This window comes from Stigmatopora argus, chromosome 5, assembly GCF_051989625.1.
Source record: "Stigmatopora argus isolate UIUO_Sarg chromosome 5, RoL_Sarg_1.0, whole genome shotgun sequence".
Taxonomy (NCBI): domain Eukaryota; kingdom Metazoa; phylum Chordata; class Actinopteri; order Syngnathiformes; family Syngnathidae; genus Stigmatopora; species Stigmatopora argus.
In genome coordinates, this window is record NC_135391.1 from 15,396,753 (window position 1) to 15,414,947 (window position 18,195).

At 40.0% G+C, this 18,195-nt stretch overlaps 1 protein-coding gene across 4 annotated transcripts in view; it reads right to left on the minus strand.

Annotated features, from left to right (window-relative positions):
• mef2cb (myocyte enhancer factor 2cb) overlaps positions 1-16,839 on the minus strand; it is a 72,941-nt gene extending 56,102 nt beyond the window's left edge. For 2 of the 4 annotated variants that reach the window (XM_077600550.1, XM_077600549.1), the window contains exon 1: positions 16,353-16,839. The gene's annotated coding sequence lies outside the window, so the exon portion shown is untranslated. The remainder of the gene's footprint in view (positions 1-16,352) is intronic. The other 2 variants (XM_077600548.1, XM_077600547.1) reach the window with 1 other exon arrangement.
• Positions 16,840-18,195: the final 1,356 nt, after the last annotated feature.

An 18,195-nucleotide genomic window follows, 5' to 3' on the forward strand; every position in this document is an offset into this window, starting at 1 on the left:
AGATAGGTAGGGTGACGAATGGCTCGCGCTACTACTTTTCCCTTCTCTATTTTCCATAATGTCTATATCTTCTCCAAGTGACCTGAAGCTGGGTGGTAGCCCATGTGTAGGTGGGCCTCGCTGTCTTTGAATTGTTGGAGATATTACCGCTAATTTAGCACGTTATCGGCTAAAGAGATTAGCAACATGTACACCCATGGATTAACGTGATAGTAGCGGATCATCTTATAATGTGTTCATTCTCCTGAGTGAAGGTTTGAGCTAAACCTGAATTTGAATGTTTTGCCTGTGTGTGAGTGTCCTCTTGTAAGTGTGTTTTAAGATATCAGAATATATTCTCGCTTGTCTCTTTCTATTAGCACATGATCTAATCCGATCATTAGCAAGACAGCAACGGGTTCTTACATATTCTATTGCCAATCTTCATGTGCCTTGAAGTAAGACGTCTGTCTATTGAAAATGACTTTTATTTACGTTTCCACACTTCTAACTGAATGTGATGTCTCCTCGACAAACCCAGTTTCAGGGACTGTTCAATTTAAATATGAAATGTAATGAAATTGTAATCTATGGCACTCTTCCAGTAATGTTTCACTCTTGTGCTTCACCTCTTCGAATCTTAATCCTATAGTCTTGGAGGCCAAGAACCCAGGAAAGTTTGTGGAAGGATGTGACTTCAGTAGCCCAAGACAATCAAAGTTATTTCCTATCCTAAATCTCTTCAAACCAAAACCTAAAGATATGTACACTTCCCCACATGAGAAAGACACAGTAAAACTTTCTGGATCTGGGTTGTTACAAGGCGTCATCTTGACTTCCCCATACGATTTATTTTAAGTCATTTGCTAAAAATATTTCCAGGAAGCCACCGTGTGATATTGTGAAAACAACATGGAACTTCGAATGACATGCTAAGTAATATACTGTTTTTTTCCGAAGTGACAAAAATAGAACACTTACAAAGAAGTGATGCTATCAAAAAGATTGGCACAAACATAGTTGGAGTCACCCTTCTGAAGAGAGCAATCCAAGATGAGATCAAAGCATTGAAACGCAAAATTATTCAGAATTATGTAAAAGGAAACTCTGTGTTCAATAGTTTTGGGAATATTTGAACACTGTTCTCTATAATCTGAAGATAAAGCTCAGATTGCAACGATACAACTCTTACTGTTGAGATAATCAATTGATTGGGTTTGTAAAACTATATTTTTCGGCTCCTTGGATATTTAAGTGCGGAATTGGTGATTGTGGGAGTTTTAGAGATCAAGCATGTGCACAGCTGCACATCTCTGTAGCAACAAACGGTAGCCCACCCGAGCGGCCAAAGAGACAGGTAGTCATCCGTCAGCGGCGACGGCGAGACAGGTGAGAGCCATCTTTCCATATAGCCTTGTGCTGACTTCCCCAAGGACGCGGTGACTTGACACAATACGTCAGCCCCCCTCTCTGAAAGAAGGCCAAGGGCTGTAAAAACCACAGCTGCTGGGCCAAAGGCAGATGAGCAAGAGGAGGACACACACGTGGAAGTGAGGGCAAACACATGGGTACGAAAAAATTGTCAACTTGATTTGTCCATCTTAATTAGATTTTTGATTAATCTAAAGTAGCACATTCTATATTCTATATAAATAGCAATGTTTTTTATTTAAATAAATCATTTTAATCAGTTAGAAATGAATATGGTGGACCACAATATTTAGTATGCTTCTTGGGATACCTGTGAGCTCAACATCTGGAAGACATGTAATGAAAATTTGTTTGTAAACTCAATATATGTGGGAATATTCAAAGTAGAATTTGCATTGCTGCAGTTTACATTCCATGCCACTTTTTGGCAATGGCTAATGAAATATTGTAAAGAAACACTACTTATTGCTTATTTAGGTCCCCAAGGTTGTTATCAGTTAACCGATGTACCTGTTTTTCTTTGTCTTTTTTTTGTTTAATCAGTGTCACAAGTTCTAAAGATTGATAGTATAACTTAAAATACAGGCAGGATTTCTTGACCGCGTCCTCTCTTTCTTCTACTCCCCCCTTCCTGTCGTTCTTAGGTCATTTCAACACTATACAGTTAGTCACCTCCTTAAATCTAGACTTGAATGCTTCCAAAAGCAAAAGGTTAGGGTTAATGTATGAATGAACGTATGAATGTTCAGATAAATTAATAGATAGATAGGCCGCAACACCCAGAGTATTGGAACAAGAACAGTGCACCTCTTTGCATCTCTATTTGTCTAATATTTAGATAAAAAAAATAGAACAACAAACTAATACCGTCACCTCTGAGTGAGACAAACTACCACCACCCTCCAATTACACCCACCCCCACAGGAACAGCCGCAAGTCATGTCACTTACAACACAAAGCACTGACATATTCACCCAATTATGTTCTCTGCCGACTAAGACAATGTCTCGGTAGTCTCCCTGGCGGGGGAGCAAGGCAACGAGGAAGAATGCATAAGAGGTGAGAGCAGTGCAGGCCAGTTATGAAGACCTGAACTTATGAACCCCCCCTTTCTGATACCCCATTTCTTCAAGCAAACACCATATCAACAGCAGACATCGCAGTGAGTATGATGATTTCATCACACCCCCCGCCCTGAGTTCTCCTGGTTGCCACAGTCTTCTAATCACACTAATTAAAAGCTTTGTTCATTTAGAAATCTCTGATGACAATTTGTTTCACTCTCCCCCTACAGCAGTGGTGGCTGTGAAAAGAGGAGAATTAAATTTGATCTTCTGACAGCAATTATTAAATGCTCCCCCCTGGCCTCAATTAAGGCCCGCGGGCTAATGCCAACATGGCTAACCTTCATGTAGCCACGAGGCACACTTCTTTTTCTGTTAGCTACTTCGTCTTGTCACCTCTGACTCCAAAGTGCACGTACGACGCCTCCGAGGGAAGAAACGTTGCGTTCGGCGGCAAGCTACTTTTCATAGTGGCTGATTGTAACAGTACTACTATCTACAGTACAAGGTTTTTGCATATTTGTGGTAACTAAATCAGGAAGATGGCAAAGGCAGATCTTTTGGGAAGTTTTATCCTGTTACTTAATAAGCAAGTTTGGGTTACCCCAGAATAACTAAATATATTTATTATGTTCAATGGTCAGGAAGAGACAATAATCGAGGCATACAAAAATCTAAACTGAAAGACTATTCTATTCTTCATTTTTGCTTTTGTACAGTATTTCAATATCAGTTTTTCAGTACTTTTTTCATAAGGGAACCTAAAAAATGAGATTTTTTTTAACCTAGAATTACAACTGAGTGATAAGAAAATAGGAAGTACATCAGATGTGGATGTAGGCGTGCTCATCAAGTGGCACACTATACATAAGTACCAGCAAATAACGTTGTGTCCAAGCAACACACCATAAGAGAAATATATACAGTTTAAAAACACCTCTTCCACCTGAGTAGCTCTTCATTTTTTGAAGTGGAACTGGGCGCTTTTGTTTTACTTCAACAATGTAGCAGAATTTGAAATGGATTTATTTACTATCAAATATGATCTGAATTCATTTACTATCAAATATGATCTGAATTCTTCTCAAATTGTACATTATTCAAAATGGGAAAAAAATGTTCTGCGTTGTATATATGTATTCTTTTTAAATCATTTTGTTTTTACATTTTGTAAATTTTGCACCTACCAGTCAAAATAATTATTTATATTTAAATAAATAATTCATAGTAAAAGAGTATTTTACTGTATTTTTTTACTTTTTTATTCTTTTTTATTTTTTAATTTGTACTTATTTTTATTACTTTATTTCACATGTACCAGTCAAAATTAATATTTTTTCATATTCTAATTTATATGATTTTAATAAAGAAAGAAAAAAACAGTATATGTAGTATTTTTTTCATTTTTAATTGTATTTAAAATGTTGATTTTTATTTTTCTCCTCACAGATGTCAACATTGAATAGAAAGGACTTCTTTTTTCATCCCCCTAAACTGTCTCATAGCAAGTTGTGTCAAAGACACATTTGATTTGCGGAAAAGTAGACGGTTGTGGACTTCAACAAGGATGTCCTTCATTCTGTAGATACGACCTTCTGTACAACCCCCCCACCCCATTCTCCTCAGGTCCCTTTGCTCTCCTCGGAAACCGAGTAACCTAGATAGTAACGTATCAGGAGGGGAATGGTGAGATAGGAGGAAAGAAAGTATGTGGGATTGTGCAATGATAAAGTTTGGCATTCAAAGGGAAAAATCTGTAGTGGAAAAAGAGCTGCACGAACAGTTTTTTTCCAATTTTATGATTGATAATTGTGAGCATTGTGTACATCATTAAACAGGCTGCTACACTATTCGGGCTTGTTTAAGCAAGGCTGGTGTTATGTTTCCAGGCGTTGCCTCTTTGCCACACGCAGTGTAAATTTGATACACGGGGAGCAAGCTCTAAATTCATAATTAATATCACACATTTCTTTTGTCCCAATAAAAAAATGGACAATTTGGTGAACCAGACCCAGTAAGACCACTTATAGGCATTTCTTTCTGTACATAAGATGAACTCTCCCGTTCTAACAGAGCTTTATAATTCCCAAGGGGGTGCTGGTGTTGGGGTGTGTGAGGAGAAAGGTTGTCTGGAGTGTGGCGGGCGTGCGGTGGCATGACGGCACCTACAGATGAGCCTCTGTTTAGGGGAGTGGCCCCCACCGAGGCCAAAGCCGGGCCAGGCCCAACCCAGGCCTCTCATTACACGCTGCTTTTTTGGAGTGGTTAAGAGGGGGGTTACTGGCGAGGGACTGGCAGCACCGGCGTATTCCACTCCCTGCGCCATCACAAGGCGACCTCATCAAAGCGAGCACTCGTAATTTGTCACAGAAAGCAGCCAATTAACATATGTTAAGGAGGAGGGAGGACGAAAAGATGGGAGGAGGGGACGGTGGCTACAAAAAAAGATAGCTTATGATTAAAGAGTCTCCACAGCTGCATGGAATCAAGATGGCAAAAAGGTTTGAAAGAAACCTCAGCGCTAGTAATCTGATAAAGCCTACTGTTACTTCAGCCCCACAAGCAGAAGTGGGAGGGGGGTACAAAGAGAATAAACTAATGCAGACAAACAAATATCAAATTACCGCTATGAGACCACGAGCATCGGCTGAGTGCATTGGCTCTCTCTGTGGCGACAGCACAGGCCACTGTATGTATCACATATACCGACGCCCACCCAATCCACACCCTGCTGTTTGACCGCGGTGTATTTTTAGCTCCACTTTTACCATTGTTCCTGACACTTACGCTAAAGTTGCCAGGAATGTTAGCTCATTTTCTCATCGCTATACCGAAATTGAAAGGTCCAATGCATTGGGCAAGTCTTTATATATTCTCTGGGGTAAGTGAGTTTTAGGAAAATTACCATATCGAGCATAAATCGCACCAACCCAAAAAATGCACAATGGAAACGGGAAAAAAAATCTAAGTCAAGGCCCATATTGAAGTTTTAGTTTCATTTGGAAGGTTTCACAATTAATCAAGTATTCGAAAACTAACTAATTAGCTACAGAATCTATTTTCATCATTTGAAGCCACTGTTGACCTAAAACTACTTTTTTAAGCCCTTACAAACAAATATTTTCCTCATTCTTTTTTTATTTAATTCGGTTAATTTATAGATGGATTTTTCAAAACAAAATGGACAACAGTAAATATTATATTCATTATTATATAATTATATTATATTATTACTATATTTATTAGTAATCTTGTCAATATTTTTGTAATAAGAAACATTTATTGGTCCATTCTATAAAACATGCATTTTTACTTATATTTCAGTAAGTATATGTCTAAGTTCTGCTATGTTCAATTTATCATTGAGGATTACAGAAATGTTATTAAAATTTGACTTTCGCACGAAACTTGAAGTCAATGCAAATGAAATGTACGACATCAGTGGACTCTGGCAATAAGAATAAAATTGAGAACAGCTGGCTAAATAGCATGTGTTAACATAAGATATGAACCATTTTTCAAATAACCATATCCAGAAATAAACAAATCAGAATTTGTTACCTCACTCTCAATCTCATCTCAAATTACAACCAAATCTGTAAAAGTAAAAAAAAATCACTTTCTCACGGCTGTCCGTGTGAAAAGAAAACAAAGCCAGACAAAGTCACAGGCCTGGCAGAAATATGAAAAAAGTGACTTATATTTCAGACTATACGGACTATCCAAACTTGTTTGCTTTCAAATTTCTATTCCCCTCCATGTTTGGCTTTTACCACGTACTTGACGTACTTTATGCACGCATGTTTCTGAATGTTATTGTCGATGTCGGAATTTCTTATGTGATAGTCTGCCTTGTTGTTGGAGCGCGGTGGCATGTTGAATGCATTAGCAGTGCACAGTGATGGCGTTCTGTTATGTGTCGTCTCGCCGCCGTGCCTGCGCCTCGTCTCCTCGGCAGCGACTGATCACACGAGGCTGACAAGCCAGCTTGGGTCGTAGTCTGCAGACACATTCTTCGCTACATGGGATCTGACTTGTTCACAAAAAAAAATAAAAAATAACAGAAGCGGGAAGGAAGTGTTGAACAAATTTGAGTGATTTATGGAATTGTATGCAGAGGTAGAGGGGAACGCCTAAAACAAAAGTCTGGTTTTCACTTTTGCTTATTTTTATTTACTCTTTATTTGTTATATCTGTACAATTGAACTATTTAGCTGTCAGTGATGATGATAGAAATCCAATCCATTTGATTGGGTGTGAGTTGCACGTAAAATGAGGGAAAAGAAAGGTTTTGACGGAAAAATGAAAGGAACAATAACCTGTGTGGTTACAATTAGAAATTATGGTACTCGCACAGTTAAAAATTACCACTTTTTTTCAAATATCAAATGAAAATTGCCCTTTTGTCTTAAATTGTGCTATGGTGAGCAATGTATTTGTTTACATGCATCACAGAAATCCACAAATAGTGGGGGAGGAAATGTCCCTGGCCGTGTCTATAGTATGTATAAATCATGACCGTTTCCTTTTTACTCCTCTCCATCTCTCTGGAACTCCTATCTTTGCCATCAAGCATCGATCGTTACTTATTTATTTTTCCTATTTGGGAAGTAAAAGGCGAGAGTGGCAGTGCGAGGAAATATGCGTTTGGTTCACATCTTCAGATTCTGGTTCAGAGGAGGACCTGGCCGCCCGGATTTCCCTCAACGCCACTACCATCATCTTTATCATCATCATCCTCATCATCAGGAGCACTCAAATCCCTCTGCTCAGAGGACAGCTGCATCGTTCACATAACCTCGCTTGCCCCCTCCCAGTGCTCCACCACTGCCGCCCCCAGCTAATGATAGCAGAGAATGTCCCCTTTCGCAAGCTTTTTCCACACAAACTCACAACAAGAGAGGAGTGGGCACAACACACGAGCCCTCTCCGTCTTTCTCCTCCCCTTCATTTATTTTTCTCATATCACTCAATTCCTTCCCCTAGAAATCCCCTCGCCTTCTGACCCAAAGAAGGCCTGAGAATGTGAGACAAGCCCCCGACGCACACAGTAACATGACGCACACTTTACCGCCCCTGTGATTCCGTACTGTTTTCTTTCACTGAGTTCACCCCTTACTGCAAGTGACCTGCATCACAGCTGTGTGTGGGAACTTGCATGGTGCACTGTGTGAACATGTGTCTGCATGTGTGACTACGCCTGTTGACGTGAGTCCTAGTGTGCCTATTACCCCCTCATCTATCCCCTGGCTACATTTAACCCTCCTGCCCTGTCCCACTACTTTTCCTCTCCATCCTGGTCTTTGCGTAGTATTACATAGAAACGTTTCAACAGTAGGGATGTTACAGTAAATGGACACTATGCAATATAAACCACCAAGCAACATCCTAAGTGCCTCAAAAAGCAATTTGAAAGAAAAAATAAATAAATAAAAACAATAAACTTCAACTTCTTTGTTTTAAATTCCTCAACATGTAATGAGGCATCTATGTTAATTCATTTAAAAAAGTTGAACTGACTTGTTATGTGTGCCTCACAGTTCTGAGATCGAGGGTTCAATTCTCAGTGGGTTCCGATCTTCCTGTGTGGAGTTTTCATGTTCTCCTCTTGTCTGTTCTGTTGATCAAACTTGATCAAACCCATAGTAACCCTGCTTGACATAATTTTGAGATGCATTTTAATTCATATGCATTTTATTTCAAAGAAGGTATGTTTCATAATTGTCAAAAACATCAAAATTGCTTTGTGTAGTTTGCTATTTTAGATTGGATAAACGTGATTATACACATTGACTTGAATCAAATTTTGGCATCCCACAAAATGTTATTTTCCAAAATATTTATTTTATATCGTTTTAATATTATCACAAAATTGTTGAATTACACACCAACACACCAACATGTTACGCTATATTATTATCCAATTCTGTTGAATGTGTACCCATCATATATATATATATATATATATATATATATATATATATATATATATATATATATATATATATATATATATATATATATATATATATATATATATATATATATATATATAAGTCAAAACTATGTTTGTGCTTGTTAGGTGAATGTCATCGATGAATACTGTCAGCTGTAATGTTGAAAAAATATATATACTTAGTTTTAATTGTCTCCAATGAACTTCTATTTATACTTTTTTATGCTGCATGTCTCTTTGCATGTTTGTAATATGAACATATGAACGTCAGGGGGATGCCTTTAAATCTGCCTGAAATTCATTGTTTGATGAAGTCGTTTTGCATTTTAATTCATCTACCCAAAAGTGTATATATCCACAATGTTTTGCAGTGTTTTATCATATAATCTTTTTCCTCATTACAGAATATATTTGCTTTACTATAAATTGTCATTTTCCGTCATTTCTTTAATTGAAAAGAATTGCTCTCCACAGAATGAGGATTATGCGCCACAGATTCCTGGTGGGGCTATCGATTACTGTTAAAGCCAACCATTGAGTTCAAATGTAAACTGATGTTCCACCCCAATGTGTTTTTTTTGTCTTCAAGATAACTTATTTGTGAAGCTAAATATGAATGCACCTGAATTGATTTTATCCTGGTGTATTGTTGAGGGTGTGGGAAATCTATGCCTGGGGAGGGGGGAAAGTGTAATAGTGTAGTTCTATTGTGTGTGTGGGTGCGTTTGTTTGTGTGTGTGGTGACAGTGCTGCAGTTCTGGCTTCTGCGGCTCCTACTGTGCATCATATGAAATAAACAACGCATTACATGTGTACTTAACCAGGGGAGCTGCAGAGCGCTGGGAGCTAATCCCTGTTATCGTTTCAGAGCATTTCTCCCTTGATTAGTGAAGAGAAGCCTAAGATGGTTGAAGAAAGCCAGTGAGGAGGCGGTAAAAAAAAAAAAGCATTTGCGTTAACTTCCCACATACTATCCCCTCTCACTCGCTCTTTTGGCGCACCCGCTAACCTCTCTTTGCCTTCTTCTCATTCTTCTCCCTGTGGATTTCGCACCACTCTTGCTTGTTTTTCGACCACCTCTCAGAAGTGGGTCAGCATTTTGAAGAACATTGGAGAAAAAAAACGTGTGTTCTCTCTATGAGAACAATCTGAGAGTTCTTTAACAAGCAGCCCGCTTATCAAATTAAGCTGTCAAAAGCACATTAATAACATGCAGCTAGCTCAATTCCCTTCACACACACAGAGGGGATATGAGGGAGTGCATTGGAAATAAAGAATGATTCGTTTCTGGCTGTGTAAAGAAAAACACCAAGGGCACTAATGATTTTCACAGATTCCTTCCTCTGTGTATATTTCTCTTTGTCAGGCCAACTCTTAATATGCTTATTGGCCATCAATTTGGGAGGCCAAGCTTTAGAATGCCACTCATTTAAAGGGCAAACTGCACGGAGTGCGTGCAATATTAAAAATAACAGAATTTTCTCGTCGTTTGTCACTCACTTCAAACATGTGAAGAGAAGAGAGAAAGTTAACACTCTTGACAGCGCTCACATGACATATGCCCAAAAAGCAGAAGCAAAATTAACACCTAGGTGTGCAGATGGCGGTGAGGAGAGAAAACCACCCTGTGACCTCGCATGCCGAGTGTAAGTTTTGACGCAATTGGTCACGCATAGGCATTACTCATCGGCTTTGACAATGATAGATGTCCAATCATGTAGCTGCCTTTTATTCTTTTACATTAGTTAATGTGCAGAGAATGAAGAGATGTATTGGGAGCCAATGAGGTAATAGAGAACAAAAAAGGTGACAATACAGGGGCCAATGACCTGTGCTTAAAACAGCAGGACCTAACAATCTCTGATGTTTTAAAAATGTTTGCTAGTTATTTTGTTGATCTCCATGATGTTAATTTCCTCTCTTTAAGTTGTTTTCTTTTAAGCTGATTTAAATTACTAGTTGGAGATAATTCGAAACAATATTGTTCTTAATCAATGTATCAAGGTTGATTATCGTTACACCCATAGTAATGAATATTTAATTTGTCTCCTTTCATCCTTCAGCTAAGAATTTGAGTGAGTTTATTATTAGTAACGTCAAATCCATTTGAACTATTATGGGGCGGCAGCGAAAAAAGGAGTTTTTCACTGCTGGACGTCCAATCTATTTTAAGTGGGAGATTGGGCACGACTCATTCGACTATTGTCCTCAACGGTAACTAATGAGTTAAACATTATTTTGTTGATTATCAGAGGTATGAGAAATGTACATTTGTATACGGAAATACAACCACCTTTAATATGTCATGACATAATAATGTCCTTTCTACTGGTTGTCTCTCCCTTTAATGCGCAGTGCCACTACTGTAAAAGTTACTTTTGTGTTGCCACAACATTTTACAGTCTGTGTCCCTATTTATCTGACAGACCCCCCCCCCAACTCACCCCCTTCCCCAGTCACTGATTTTCTCACACCCTCATCCTGTTTGTGCATCTCCCAAGGGAGCCGTTCGGAGCGAGCCGGCGGCGGATAGATGCGGCGAGCAGGCCCTGAGAGCCGAGCTCCAGCAACGGCAGGTATCTCCCACAATCGCTGAGCTATTTTTAAAACCATGAGGCCAGCGGAGGGCCAAAAATAAGTCAAGAGGCCATTTTTATCCCGCATGGTGGAGGTGACGCCCCCTTGGCTTACTCACACAAACACATGTGGTGCCAGAAAGTTAAGAAGCAAAGTGGGGGAAAAAAATCTTACTAAACAATGGAAGTGTCACTCTGTCGAGCACACATACGCACACACAAACGGCAGACAAAAGTCAATATGAAGGCTGAGCTATTTCTGTAGAGAACACTATTTAGGAAGTGTGGGATGGGTGCCAGTATTCTCTGTATCGTCTGGGCGCTATACAAACCTCACCTCTTTCCTCTTTCTTTTTCTCTCGCTGACTCCTCACCCTTTTTCCACCCGACCCTTGCGCTATTGTCGGCTCTCTCTCCCTGAGCATTCTCCTACAAGGTTATTAGTTTTTTCCAGCAGGTCCATCCTCAGCGCCAGCCAGGTGAAAGCATCTCTAAGAGATTCACTCTGTCCAGTAAGGCTTCAAGTGAATCGCGGGGCTGGAGTTTCAAATAAAGTGCCCCCTCATTCATTATACATGCCACTGCACTGAAAATCTCCTTCCGCAACACCATCTTTTCTCCTTTCACTCCATCTTCCTTTGCCTCGCCATTGTTTGAAGGGTCTATGAAGTACGAATACAATTCACTTATTGGCTGCTATTGTCAGGGATAGATGACGCAGAGTTCCTCTAAAAATGAACTGGTTCTACACTGACCATACAGTGAATTATAACATTCAACAAAGGAAACACATCAACAACCTTCATGTTTTTAATACTACTTAAATAACATCAGGAAGTTAACCAGAAATACCTGAAATTAACAGCAAGTTACGCAGAAATGCCTAAAAATCAACACCAAGTGCCCTAGAAATGCCCTAAAATTAACAGGAACTGACACTATATAACAGGAAGTGACCTGGAAATGCCCTAAAGTCCACAAGAAGTAACTCGTCAATGCCACCAGATTAACGGGAAGTTAACCATGGGGGTTTAACATCCAGCAGAGGAAAGTTTCCTCATGCAACACATTTTCTAGTTTTATAAAGTAACTCGTTGGGTGCCATACTAGGAAGGGCTGGCAACAGTTGGCAGAGAATGAGTTCATGACATCATCCGGAGCACTTTGGACAAAGGTCATGCAGGAGAAAAGATAAGGTGTGGGTGTTGTAGTCCTGTAAAGCGTCTCTTCCTCTCGGGCCATGCAAGTATACCCTGTGCTAAGTCTTTCAAAACCTGGCCTCCAGTGTGGGAAAGGCCCAGATGACGATGAAAAGGAATACTGGCTTGGACTTTGGCAGGGTAAAGCCTCTTGTTCGAGACAGAAAGTGCCAAATGCAATGTCAAAAGAGTTGAAAGATTCACGCGACGTGAACTGGCGCTGCTAAATTGTCTATCGCAGCGGGAAGACATTTGATGGTGACTTTTTAGGGAAGGATTTGCGATACGGCAGTGGCAGAAGGGCTAAAACTTGAGTCATTTCCCTCTCTTGGATCCATGTGTCAACACAAGATGGTCTAAAAATACTCGATAGTGGGAGCGGTGGCGACGGTGCGGAGGAAAGGCTCCGGGTGGATGCGAGCTTGTGCACAGAGCCACGTCTGTGCGTCTCGCTGGACTACGCGCTACCGAATGACTCCGCTGTGTCGCAGGCATGACAAAGATAAATTACAGTCACTGCAAAACACTTTTTGAAGCAGTATCTGCATCTCCATTCGTGTATTTAACTTTTCTTCCGATAGTCCAGAACCTCAAAGTTTCCAGAGGTGGGCCTCTTGTGTTTTATCACGGAACATGCCAACGGGTAGAATAGAATCCAATAGTACAAGCATATTTGATCCCAAAATATAAATGCACCCAATAAAATCTGCAATAACAATCTTAAATGTAAAGGTTTTGATTCACAAATTAACGTACAAGTGTAAACTCATTCTCATGAATCTTCAATTCTATAATCCGAGAGTGTACAGTTCAATATTTAGAGAAAAATGTCCAACCTTGGTTATAGTCTAAATGTTTCCTTTGTCTTATCATGCACGGTCCAACAACTCCCTCCTTCCTCTGACTATCCAAATATTTCAAGGAGCTGGCCTCAAACACGGGGAGAGGTGTTTCGGGTGTCTCTTTAGGTGGGCCAATGCTGACGATACCATTGTGTGGTCAGCGCACGGCTGGCTGCGGACCACCCACCAGGCTGCCGCTGCCTCCGCCGCCGCCATCGTGACCGACAGGCCAGGCAGGAAACCGGAAACAGGAAGGAGGAGGCAGGACGTCCTGTTCAGAACGATTTCACTGTGCCGTCATTTTAGAAAAAGAAATCGGGGGGCGCGAATAAGAAATATGATTTCAATTCCATATTTTAATAGTCGTCTCAGTTTGTCTTTTCAGACGACATTGCATTCTCAATGTGCGCCAGCAAAAACCTCACACGACTCAGTCTAAAAAAAATAAACAAACAAAAAAAATAACAAAGGCATAAATATTCCTATGTGCAAACTGAGACAATACACGCACACACAAAGAAAGGCAGCAAACAAAGCACAAAGCAGCCCAAAACAAAAAATCAACTTCATGGAAAAAAAAATTCTAAAGTGTGTTTTACAATACAATTAAACATCAAAGGCTGATCTATTCCGCTGTGATCCTTAACACCCAAGTGAACAAGCCCCTCACAAACACAGACTCATAACACTCACACACACAACACTGCTGAGCATCAGCGCTAATTACTAGACAGAGACAAGTCTTGGTATAATTATTCAAAAATCAGGACATTTTCCAATATACGCATTCAACATAAGCCACTCAAAAGTGTTTTTTTTACGTTTTAAAAGAAGTTGCAGCCACTACGAAGCTAGACACAAATAGGCAAAAATACTTGTGAGGTCAAGTTTGACTTCTCCGATTTCATTACTGCAATAATAATTAAATTACGGGCATTAAAGCATAAAAGGCGAGCTGGCCTTGTGTAAACAAACTCCATAAGCCCTTGAGTTATTAAAAACTTTTCATCTTATTCAAGATTGGTGATGATAAAATTGATCTTAAATATCACTTTGTTGTTTCCCATTTAGCAAATTCTTTATTGATTATCTACCTAATGTTCATGATTTGATTTTGATGTGACTCCACTTTCACCTTCCGTCCAATTGCTAAACTTTGATATCCCCTCAAACCTGCATTTCTGCTGATGGTTAACTGAGCAAACTCTATGAAACCCCTTCAAAATATTGGATAAGAAGGGGGGGTACTTTAAAGCGTAGCAAATGGGGCTGCTGAATTATTTGCTAAAACATGAGCGCCTCTGATGTTTCTATGAAGCTAAATGTTTTCATAGATCCGGTTTTCCATAAGGAGGGAATTGTCAAATGTGCCTTTTTTTCCTTTCGGATTACACGTCTGAGTATTATACATGGCTTATTCTTTCCTGTAATTTTTAAAAGAAAAAATACAAGATGGTTATGACACACGTGGGGGGCTAATCCCCCATTTATTAAAAAAAAGATTTACAAATATTATCATCGACACACGCAAGGCAAAGACTGATCATTTTGCACGCACATACACGTTCGTGTGAGTCCTCCCTTTAAGTAAAGCCTCATTGAGCCCCTAGTGTACAGCAAAGTGGCCTGACAATCGGCTCAATGCCCCAGCCAATCACAGGGACACGTGACCCTCTAATCCCTCTCTGAGAGGGGCAAGTGTATGTTATCATTGTTGGTTTTGTGAATCAACGCCCAAAATCCCACATGATTTGTCCAGACCCAGAGGGAGAAGGGAGGAAAGGAAAAGTAGTCAGGACAGTGTTAGGGTATGCTTTTCATCTACGTTTGTGTGTGTGTGTGTGTGTGTGTGTGTGTGTGTGTGTGTGTGTGTGTGTGTGTGTGCGTGTTTGTGTGTGTGGTGTGTGTGTGTGTGCGCATATGTGTGTACTTGCACGGGGTCCCAGAGATTACAGTGCTTGGTTGACAGAGTCCTCAGTGTAATCGTGGGTCCACATGCGAGCACTCACCTTCCTCTGAGCGGATTAAGGCAACGCTAAATCCCAAGAGAGCAACAGGCCAGACAGGACAACTTCATTGACCATGGCCATGAGAGGGGGCAATGGGACTCATTTTTGGCACACACTAAAACCATTTTCCCACTGTAAAAGTTAATGTGAGAAAAATAAAATAAAAAAAACTAAGACTTATACAAGTTCTAAATTGACTGTATTAATTACAATAGGGGGACGTTTAAATGGGTTGGAAAAGCTATTTAGAAAGCTTCAGAAAGCTATTTAAATTCATACTTCAAATTGAATTGTTGATGATAATAAAATATGTTACGACTGCAACTTTATCCATGTTAACAGCATTTGGAAGGAAGAGTCGTTGAAATCACGGATAGGGATGTTTAAGATTCTGTGTGTTCGGTCGCTCAATGTGAATACAATAAGCGAGTTTCATGACCAGTTTATATTTAACAAACTGTGTGTGGGTTTTAAAAATGCTTAACATTAATTGACATTTAAGTATTAATAGGTATAACATGATAAACTAAATGTTATCATTGAAACATGTACATACAGCAATTATATTTTTCAACGTTGCAGCCCATTAAAAGTTTAAAGTTCATAAGGTAACAGCAAGCAAACATAACACCAAACATATATAACTCTAAGTACTACAAATACTCTATATATTATTTAAAAAAAACTAATTTCCCCAGTGTGACGGCATCAAAAATTAAATATCAAATTACAGTTCTGTCAACACTTGATATAGTTGACATTGCAAATATTATTTATTCATAAATGCTTAACATTTACAGTAGTAAATTCATGTTGAAGACTGTTTTACCAAATTAAACTTCCATAGTGACGTTTTCCCTAAATTAGTTCATGAGTGTGTTTAATTTGGCCCAAATATAAATTAATTAGATAATCTATAGTTATAAAATTGAATGGGTCTTCCTTCCAATACTTCAAATGACATTTCTGGGTGTCTGCCATGCCAACTGTTCAATATCAGATCAATGCGAGTTGAATAGAATAAATCAACTTTCCGCAACCCCAAAGTTCTCCAAAGTAAATTTTGTCGGCAGTAAACTTGGAGGTGTGCGCCGACATGTCGAGATAATGAGCCCCACTCTCCAAATAGCCCATAAACGACGATTTAACGATCGGATTGTCACATCAACTGCGCCTTAGATGAGAAGCGCGTGTGTCAAGAGTGCGTGTGAATAAACGCCCTAAATTAAATAATAAAGATACTTCTAAAAGTAAATAAATAGATAAATAAAAAAGTGAACATTCGCATCTACTTACTCTAAGTGACCAAAAAAAAAGCCGCATCCGTCTGGTGCGTTTGAGAAGGAAGCGGCGGCGAGGAGCTCGGGAGCAAGCGCAGGTCCGCTGATGGGTCGGGTCGGGTCGGGTCGGGATCCGGGTCCGGACGGGACAGCGGAGCACTGACAGGAATCGAAACAGCCGCTCGGTTGTCGACGGCCAACTCGTGGTGCGAGCGCGCACTTAAAATCCAGGAGCGCAACTTAGCAGAGGACGCCGCTGGCAGGGAAAAAAAGTCATCTACAGTACACGCTGGGAGTCTCGACAATGTCACGGAGAACTGCGAGCGCGCTCCCTCTCTCTCTCTTTCTTTCTCTCTCTGTCTCCCTCCCTCTCTCTCTATTTCTCTCTGTCTCTCTCTTTAATCGCCAGTGAGAGTGTGCGGGCAGTAAAGGTGTCCGTCTGTACTGGTCGGGTCCAAAGCGAGTGGATCGGGGAAGGTGGTGCTGGTGTCAGGTCGGACGTCTGCTCTGATCTAGGGGGCTTGACGTTCTTGTTTTTTCTCAGTAATCGTGACAGAGTCTTTCCATAAAGCCTCTCTTCTATTTCCTCTTAGCGCATGGCTTTTTTTCTTTCTTTTTTTTTGAGTACGGAGGAAAGAGGGCGGGCTTACATTTCCCCCTAACTGGACTTTAATGAAAGAGGCACTTCTGCTCTAATGGGTTGTTAGAGCGCCAGCCCCCCAACGTGGACTATTGTTGATGTGTTACATGAGAAGAAATCTAAAATAAAAAGTGGATTTATCATAAGCTCAGAACTGACTGACAGCCATAGATGTGGAATTCATTTAACTCTTTCACGCACAATTTGTTCCCTAATCCTTACATGGAACTCATTTAACTCAGTGGCTGTCGTTGAGGACGCTACACCGTCAATCGGTTTTGACGGGAAGATTCATATTTACAAAAACACAGCTGAAGCTGAATGGCAACACGTGGTTACGGGTTAAGTGTACATTCTGCCATCTAGTGGAAGCAGGTCATTTTTTTTCTGTTAGTCGCTAAGGCTACCTTTAAATTGATGGCGTGGTTTACGATTCGATTTGTCCGACATTTTTGTCTACCTGTTTAAATCGCATACTCGTGTGAAGGAAACGCATCCATGACGTCACGTTGTCAAATGTCAAAGTGTTTATAGAAGAAAATGTTGTCCTTACTTTTACTTACACGTTAGTTTCCTACATTCCACCGCTAGATGGCGACAGTGACTTCAAAACAAGTAAGCACAAACAATTATCTCGATTATTTTTCGAAGAAACTACAGATAAGTTAGGATATGTGCTTGTAATTTCCATTCATCTGTGCAGGTTTTCTTTTTCTGTTAACAATTGGTTCTAGAATTTGCAAATTCTAGTTACGTATATTGTGGGAAAAAATGGCATTTTGCTTCAAACACAATGTCCCCCCCCCCCCACCCCTCTGGTGGTCCCTGTCAAAAAAGTCCCACCTCCCGCATGGCGCCAATCATTGTGGAGAAGGCGCTATCTGCAGATGATAAGGCTTGACACAGACAGTAAGCATGGGGAATTAGCGAGCTCTTATCCATCCAACCGGATGATTTCAAAACATCCACTCCACTGGTGTGACGATAACAATTAAAGCAGCAAGTTTGCCACTTCAGATAAGTGCCAGACAGGCATCACCATGGCTTTATGTACAAAGATAATTCTTAGATAGGACATGTAATAATCCATCCCTATTATTCTGACATTATATGGCTGTTATGGAGATTATTTTGAATTCTTGCTGCTTCATTACATCAACACGTTTTCTTTGGTTTTTATTCATCCGATTCATATACAATGAGTAAAATTAAACTATCG